At 29.7% G+C, this 8,575-nt stretch overlaps 1 long non-coding RNA gene across 1 annotated transcript; it reads left to right on the forward strand.

Moving 5' to 3' along the window:
• Window positions 1-435: 435 nt before the first annotated feature.
• LOC143224219 (uncharacterized) lies at window positions 436-7,905 on the forward strand. Its single transcript, XR_013013278.1, has 3 exons — window positions 436-544; window positions 3,428-3,565; window positions 3,727-7,905. It is a non-coding gene; the product is annotated as an uncharacterized LOC143224219 (long non-coding RNA).
• The last annotated feature ends 670 nt before the right edge of the window (window positions 7,906-8,575 follow it).

The following is an 8,575-nucleotide window of genomic DNA, read 5'->3' on the forward strand; positions in this document are numbered from 1 at the left end:
TCGTGTTAGCTGTTTTATTAATGTATTGTTCATTACCAGCATTTTCCATGTTTATTATTTAATAAATTGAAGTTTCAACAAAAAAACCTACTTGCATTTACTTTATATGACTTACATATTGGCATTAACTTCATTAATCTAGCACTTCATATTCAGACTTATCTTCTCAAATATCGTGGTTTTCGTGGAATTGTGTTTAAAGAATCATGCTTTTTATTGCATATGTATATTATGCGAATTATGATAATAAACTGCATTTTTCTTGTTCTGCAAACGTTAACCGCATAATTATAAGAACAGTTTTGATTCACTCTATTCATATACTGCATTTATGTAGAAACAATATTAATTTACTTCTGCATTTTTCCACGACATTTATTGATTTACAAGAATAATTTTAAAAATGTTAGTACATCCACTTTCAACAGTTTGAGTGCAGCCCAGTAGATGGCAATCTAATATAAATTTCTGCATTTTGTCAACCCTAATGCGTTATAAGAGTGAAAGTCAAACACACTATTCGGAGTGATAAGAGTAGCCTATGGTGAGTAGTGTTGACTAGCTGCTTTCCCTCTATTATTTCAAAATTAACGACATTAATGCTGGTAACACTCAAATTTCACGTAATGTTACACAAGACACAAAAACTGTTAACGTGATACAATATTAAATTTTGTTTTTCACAGTTTTCATACCAGTTTTTTCACGACAGTTCTGTGTTACATAACGACTGTAACGTAACTGATAACTTTCAAACACTCTGTTCTGACATGGCCAGATGGTCAGGACACTCGACTTGCAATCTGCGGGACGAGGACTCGAATCCCTTCCCACTAAACATGCACCCCCTTTCAACCGTGGGGGATTTACGATGTAACTGTCAATTCCATTATTCATTATCGGTAAAAAAAAAAAAGTAACACAACAGTTGGCGGTGGGCACTGATAACTACTTACCTTCTATCTAACCTGACACTGCTAAATTTGGAACAGCTAGTGCATAGTAGCATTCTTACAGTTTTGTAAGAAAATATTAAAACTCCCACAATCTCAGTGAACAGCATGATTTTGTAAAGTTCCTTATAACACACTATTTCTTGCATCTAGAATATTGCAATAACCTGTTTTGTTTATTGTACTCAAGTTCAAATTCACTCCTCCACAATAACCAACAGTTAAACACACTCACAAGAAACAACAGAGTTCTAAACATTAATATGGATAATACCCCATACCATTTTTAACAAAAGACTTGAAGGTCACCATTTATCAAGCCTGCTCATTCTACATAAAAATATATGGCAAACCTATTTAGTACAAATATACAATTCTAGTCAAAACAATGCTAAACAAAAGTAAAACTAACTTAAACCTAATGTTAAGAGCTTATGTATGTGCTAAGATTTTAATGTTCATTGTGCCTTAAATAAGATGATTTATTTAGGTCACTTCAAGTTTAAAATATGTCACCTAAGACAATATTACTATAACTGTACATTTATGTGTGTCAAGTTATTGTTATAACATTGTTGTAAATATCTGCTGAGGTTTTACACACAATTTGTTTGTGCAGAGGTAAATGAAAATAAATAGATAACCATAATACAGTTGATTTTAAACTCTAACTACATACATGTCTGTCTTGGAATTTTATTTTTAAAGTTATGTAGTCTGAGCTACGTAATAACGTGCAAAATACTATTTACAGTAGTGTACGTAGTCATTACAAGTTATGAAAAGGCCTGTACAGTCAATTTAGAATAACTACACATTGTGTATACAGTCAAATTAAAACAATTCACTTTGCACTCATCCATATATATTTTAAAACTGTGGAATATTACATACTGTTGGCTGCAACTAGGTAAGCTACATACTAATCAAATCTAACCGAATGTACACTATAAACTATGCATATCATAAAAATGATAACATCTTAGCTAACACACTGTTATCAAATTTAATTTTCTACACGACAAGAAAATGGATAGAAAATATAGTACAACTATCTTGCTGTTCCCGATTCAAATTTAGAAAAAGGTAAATAACTAATATACGACTCTTAATATTAGCACTACATTACTTAAGACAAATGTGCAGGAACAAATTTATAATGATTCTTGGATGTTTTCCATTGTTCTATAAATCTGAGATTATTTCTCTCAGACACAAATTTATTCTTGCTTAATGTGGGTAATATAGCTTACCTTTCATTTATAAAAATACAACTAAACCAAGCATGTACAAGTTCCACATGCATTGCAATCATACAAACAGATCTTTAACTCCAAACAACATTTGTACTTCAAAATATTCATGTTATTTGACTTTTCTGACTGTTAAACTTAATACTGATTCACAGGAGTTTTGATGAATTTAAATTAAAATTGGTTCTTTTATCAATTCAACATCCAAATTTAGCACTATAAATTATAACTATACTTCACAAATTATGAAAAATAATATGCATAAAATTTGAATCTAAAAACACTAAAATCTGCCTGAAAATAATTAAATGTTATATGAATAAACTAGAAACATCTGGCTGTCTGTTGTGTCCACCAAATGGAACTGAACCCATGATTTTAGCATTAAAAATTCATAAATTTACCACTGTACCTGCACAGGAACAGAGTGAATCATAGATACATTCTGTTTACCTTTTAGTTTGTAGATGTTATAAATCAATCTAGTGATGAACTGACAGTGTCATTAATCATTTTATCTTTATTATACAAACTAACAAAACAGTTCAAAATATGATGATAATTACATGTATATTATGATTAAGACATAACTGGACTTAATGTAAATATATCAGCATCTAAAATTAATTTATAAACACAAAACTGATTCTGTAATAACTTAAACCTATAAATATATAATCATGTAATTTTCATACTTCTGTCCAGAAATACATTTCTGATGTTTAACTTTAAGTATGAAAATTGTTTATCCATGCACCTTTATGATAACTACAATTATTTAGTTATGGTATGCTAACAAAAAAGCACATAAAAATGTTTATTCTGTTGATTTTCAAACAATTTGAAAAACTATGAAGAAGCTTGTGAAAAAATTGAAAATATTTACATGTAGAGGTAAACATGTCTCTACTGTATCAAATGTACCTACACAGCTGAAACAATTACCACTGTTAACTTTTATCTCTTACAGTGGGGTTAACCCATGACTTGTGAATGTCTCCACATATAAATAATAAAAATATTGAAAATCTCCATTATTCATGAGTATGTATAACATGGTGCTAGTAACATTATGGTAAGTGTTTGTGTACCACTTGCATACTGGTTTTATTTTTTGAGACTTCTATTTGTGTAGGTATGTGCTTTACTATGTAATTTTGGTTATTTCCTTAGTTTATTTACATATATATATGTATATCAATATTGCATTGCTGTTAATAGTCCATATTGCCAACTCCCATAATGGAACAGCACTGAAATGTATTCAGAATATCCCATCTATCAGTCAAAATCCAGACAGTGATGTCAATCTAGTCAGCAGCCATGAATAATCATCAAAGATCATACACAAATATCATGGTAGGGTGTATATTTCAAATTAATATCTTTTTTATTTGAAAGGTTGAAGGTATAATTAGTAGAAATATTAAGGGTGGTTTCTATTTATTTACTTTCTGCTTTAAAGTATTTAATGGGAACTGTATTCCCATAAAATAATATAATATTATAATGTCCCTTAGCTGAAAGAACAAGCATTTCGGGTTGGACATGAATTCAAACCCACTACTCTAGACTGCGAGTTGAACTTGGAATATATAAGACCATAACACACAGTTTTGTGACTAAAAGATGAAGATTTCACAAAAGTATCAGGATGAATCTGAATGCATATCTGTTTGACATCAACTTTCATTCATTTTTCTTATTTTTGTCAACAAATATAATAATAAAAAAATGTTCATTGTGGTAAACAAAATAATAATTTGATATAAGCAAAAGTTTTGTTTCTTCCTAATTCATAACAACATTCTTACATCAATATGACTTAAATTTGATACTGGATCACACTGTACAATTACAGCCTTCACAATATGTGTACTTTGCTGCAAGTAATTATGAAAGGGAAAAGTATTTAACATATTCCAGAAACAAAACTATATTTAGTACAATATTTATAATTATAAGCAACAACTTTTAATTGAACTTTACATACATGCTACCAAAGATATTTGTATGAGATATGTTTGAAAATCTTCTTGTTGTATTTGATTTTTTACAATCAGTTTTCAAAACTACAATAAACATGCCTCAGGCTGATACTGTCATAAACATCAAAAACTTTATATTCATTAGATATACAAGCTGACTTCAGGTTATTTGTGTTGTTTACCTTTGGTGTTAACTTTTGCATCGAGTGTATTGACATTTACAATCTTTCAAAGGTACACTGGATATTTACATCTAAATGACATAATGGGTATTTAATTATTAGCCAGGATTCTATATAGTTTTGACAGAAGAGTACACTTTGGAGAGGTGGTGGTGGGCTTGAAATGGGCTAAAAAAATCCATTCATAAATGATTTATAGCAGCTTTAAGGAATTTAGAAAACCTGTCTTGTTTGAAACATCAGATTTTGGAGAAATATAAATCACAGAAAAAAAATTCCAACTTCTATTAATAAATGGAACAGTTGGTGAATATCTTCTCAGTTAAAATGTTCTGTTGCTTGTATAGCCAAGTATTTTATCTAATAAATAACATATGATCTTTGCAACCTTTTACATCCCTTGGTGAAAAGTGACAAAGTAAATGAGAAATTCTATGAACGTATTGTTTATGGAAATTTTGATAAGCCAGTCTCTTGATATTTTTGGAATGACAAAAAAATTCTTTTGCATCAAAAACTACTTGCCCTAAAGTTTACTCCATGTGAATAACTAAAGCACAAACATCTTTAGCATTTTAGCATCTTCAAGAAAGAAATTACAAATATATCTTAATGGCAAATCCTCACTTTTCCAAAATAAATCTGACCATATCCATTCCCTCTCTTCAGTTGATCACTCACCAAATCAGATTACAAGTATCCAGAGAAGTAGCTTCTACATCTTACAACAATAAAGTTTCACATACACAAGAAAGTGTAAAGTACAATACAACCATTTCATGAAACAATGGATATGACTCTTTGAATGTTAACCCATTCTTAGATATCACTCTTTGTGTAACACTGAAGGGAGAGTCTGCATGATATATTTCAACTAATGATATGCTACGACGAGTCAGTAACATCTTAGTGATTAGCTTTCATTATGCTCTAAATGCCACATGTAATATGTGGTGAATTGATATAATAGTATAATGATGTTGAACAACCAAGTTTCTGCTACAATGAAATTTTGTACCCTTCTTTATTGTTGACATGATTTTACTTGTATTTACCAAAACCAAGTTTTGTGTGTCTGCAGCACTGTTGCCTTTGCACACCACTCTTTCACGCATGTTTTCCATAAACCATACAGTATATGAAGACAGTGCTTTCACAATCCATGTTACAACAGTGAAATAGCATATATAATATTTAAGTATTGCTTCTGGTGGATTGAATGTTATTTATCATTTTATACTAGTAATTGTATTTGTTTCATTCTACACCTTCTTAACTCTATGACTATGTGTAGGGGTCAGAGGGTGTTGTCACATTTGTAGATTTACATTCAAAATTTTATTGAACCATTATTTTATGAATATATGTGAATACATGTGGTAGCAGATTGTAATTCAAATGTAACAGTACACAATAATTAATTAATTTAAAAATAAATATTAAAACAAACTCCTAAATATTAATTTTTGTTTGTCATGCACTATACTAAAGGCTTCTTTGGTTTAAATTATATTTCTGATGTCCAAAGGCAAATTTTATACTTTTTAACAAATAAATATTTAAATTACCAAATTTTCACAAGCTAGAATATAAAATAAAAAAAAACTCCTTTCTTATCTATTTTCTGAAATATTACTATGTTTAGAAAATCAAAAAAGTTAATTCTGTCCATTTTTTTGGTTTTTGGAAATGATTGTTTACACATTCTTACTTTGTTCTATGAAATGTTTATAACCAATTGAAAGCTCAGAATTTTTCCTACATGGTATTTTAGGTTTTGAAAAGTGTCTTCATGGGTAGATCCATTTTTTTGTTGTTGTAGACTCACAAGGACAGGTAAGAAGAATGATGTTTGAAAAATATTTTTAGACATAAATACACTTTAATTAATAAGAAGTATTAATTACACAAGACATCTGTGGTACTTAAATATAACCTATGATGTTCTTTATATCAATATGTGTATATAAAACAAGAAAAAGATTTAACATACTTCAGTTGTAAAATGTGGCAAGGCTCAGCAAACTGTGGAAAGTGAGTACACATTCATTGACAAGGAAAGATCATTGTTTTTCTGTATTTCTTACTTAATGTTCTGTGCTCTATGAGAATTGATATTTTAAGATTTATTTGTAGACAGTAATAATAACAATATGTATAAATATAAATATACATAAAATGTACTGTATTACAACTGAAATGTGATTGTATTCTACAAAATACTGGTCCTCAACAAAGTTATTTCATCAATATCATTCTCAGCAGTTTTCAGTTCATTTCTGTGTGCTTGTACATCATAATGATTTAAAGATTTATAAAAAGAATCCAGTTCATGATGAACATTGTAATTGTGTCTGTTGAGGTTCACACAAATAGTGGTTTTTACTGTTTTAGTTACTAATGAAGTCATGATCAGAAAATTATTTTTGGGAGCACTTTGGTCGTACATAAGTAGTTTAATATTTCACTGCATGTAGTAGGTATGCAGCAGCCATTCCAGATGTATGATAAATTTTTTAGTGTTTTTCATAAACTGGTTTTGATTCATAGTTTTAACACTTCACACTTTTTAATCTTTTTGCTTATTTTATTTAGTACGTTACATTTTCTGTTATTACATACTTCTTTAAATGCAGTTAAAGTGTCTATGTAAATCAGATGGAAGTCTTATATGAATACTGATCTTTTATTTTAGACAAATGTTATATGCTAAATCTATTGTGCTGTAACACTTGTATTTTTATTGTCATGTCATCCTGAAGTGAGACTATTTTAAATCATTACAATAATTAGTACTTCCTTACTATGAAATGGACTGTAGTACAATGCACTAGGTTCAGAGTTAGAATTAACAGTGTGGAATATGTATTAAAGTTATTGATTTCATCTCTATCTACACATCTTCTTGTTCAATTCTTCCTGAGCCTGTTGTAGTCCTAAGAAACCTATAAGACAGTAGTTGGATGGAGACTTAGTTTTAATGGTTGAGTAATGATTACTTTGGTGATTGCACAATGATATCAGCTTGGATTTCTTATTGTTCATGTTTGAAACAATTCTGTACAAAACATTTATGGATTTGTATTATGCAGCTACTTATAAATGTGTGATAGGCATTACTGTACTTGAATACCACAGCCAGTGTGCTTTCTAAAGAGAATAAACCATGGTTACTTGAAAATTTAATTTCAATGATTAGCCAAATGTCTCATCATCTGATTAGTGACGTGCATGAATGAATTAAGAAGATTCCCACTATCCCTATCTACTATCTAGCAAAACCACAGCCAAGGGAACTGGCTTGGAGAAATCAGCATAACCAGTCAAAAGTTCACAGTTCCTCCTGCACAATTTCTCAGCCTTTGCAAAGTGTATTCACAAGTAAACTTGTTTTTTTGTTGTTATTGTTACAGTCTCATGGAGAAAGGGTGATGTTCAAAAGCTTTTTTTTTTTTAGACCAGATACAGTTTACTTAATAAAAATGATTAATTGCAATGGAATTTTGTAGTATGGACAAAATAGCTTATGATTTTGTATTATTTAAAAATGGTTGCAAAATAAAATGTAATTTTTTACATACACTTTTGGAAGATTTAAACTAAGGTGTTGAAAATACATGTTCTGCTACCACATGTCTAATGAATGACATAATATCATAACATTCATTTCAATTTCTATGACTCAACGATGAAAGCTGGATAAGAAAAATTTGCTTACCACAAAATTTTTCATTAAACATTTTCTTCAAAACACTAATTTCAAATCAGGTGGTTAAGGCACTCAACTCGTAATCCGTGGGTTGAGGGATTAAATCCTTGTCACAACAAACATGCTGGCCCTTTCAACTTTGGGGGTGTTAAATGTGATGGTCAATCCCACCATTCACTGGTAAAAGAGAAGCCCAAGAGTTGGTGGTGAGTGGTGATGACTAACTGCCTTCCCTCTAGTCTTACATTGCTAAAATTAGGGAAGTCTGGCACAGATAGCCCTTGTAAAGCTTAGCTCGAAATTCAAAACAAATGAGTTTGGTTTCAAATTGTAAATTATAATTCAAATTTTAGAATTATACATTAGTTGAATTTTTAATTTAAAAGTAAATACTGAAAAAAACAATTTCTAAATATCAGTTTTTATGCATTATATGATTTGCTCAAATTAGAGATTGTAATATCCAAATACCAAGTCTATAGTTTCTCAT

Source organism: Tachypleus tridentatus, chromosome 8, assembly GCF_004210375.1.
Source record: "Tachypleus tridentatus isolate NWPU-2018 chromosome 8, ASM421037v1, whole genome shotgun sequence".
NCBI classification, from domain to species: domain Eukaryota; kingdom Metazoa; phylum Arthropoda; class Merostomata; order Xiphosura; family Limulidae; genus Tachypleus; species Tachypleus tridentatus.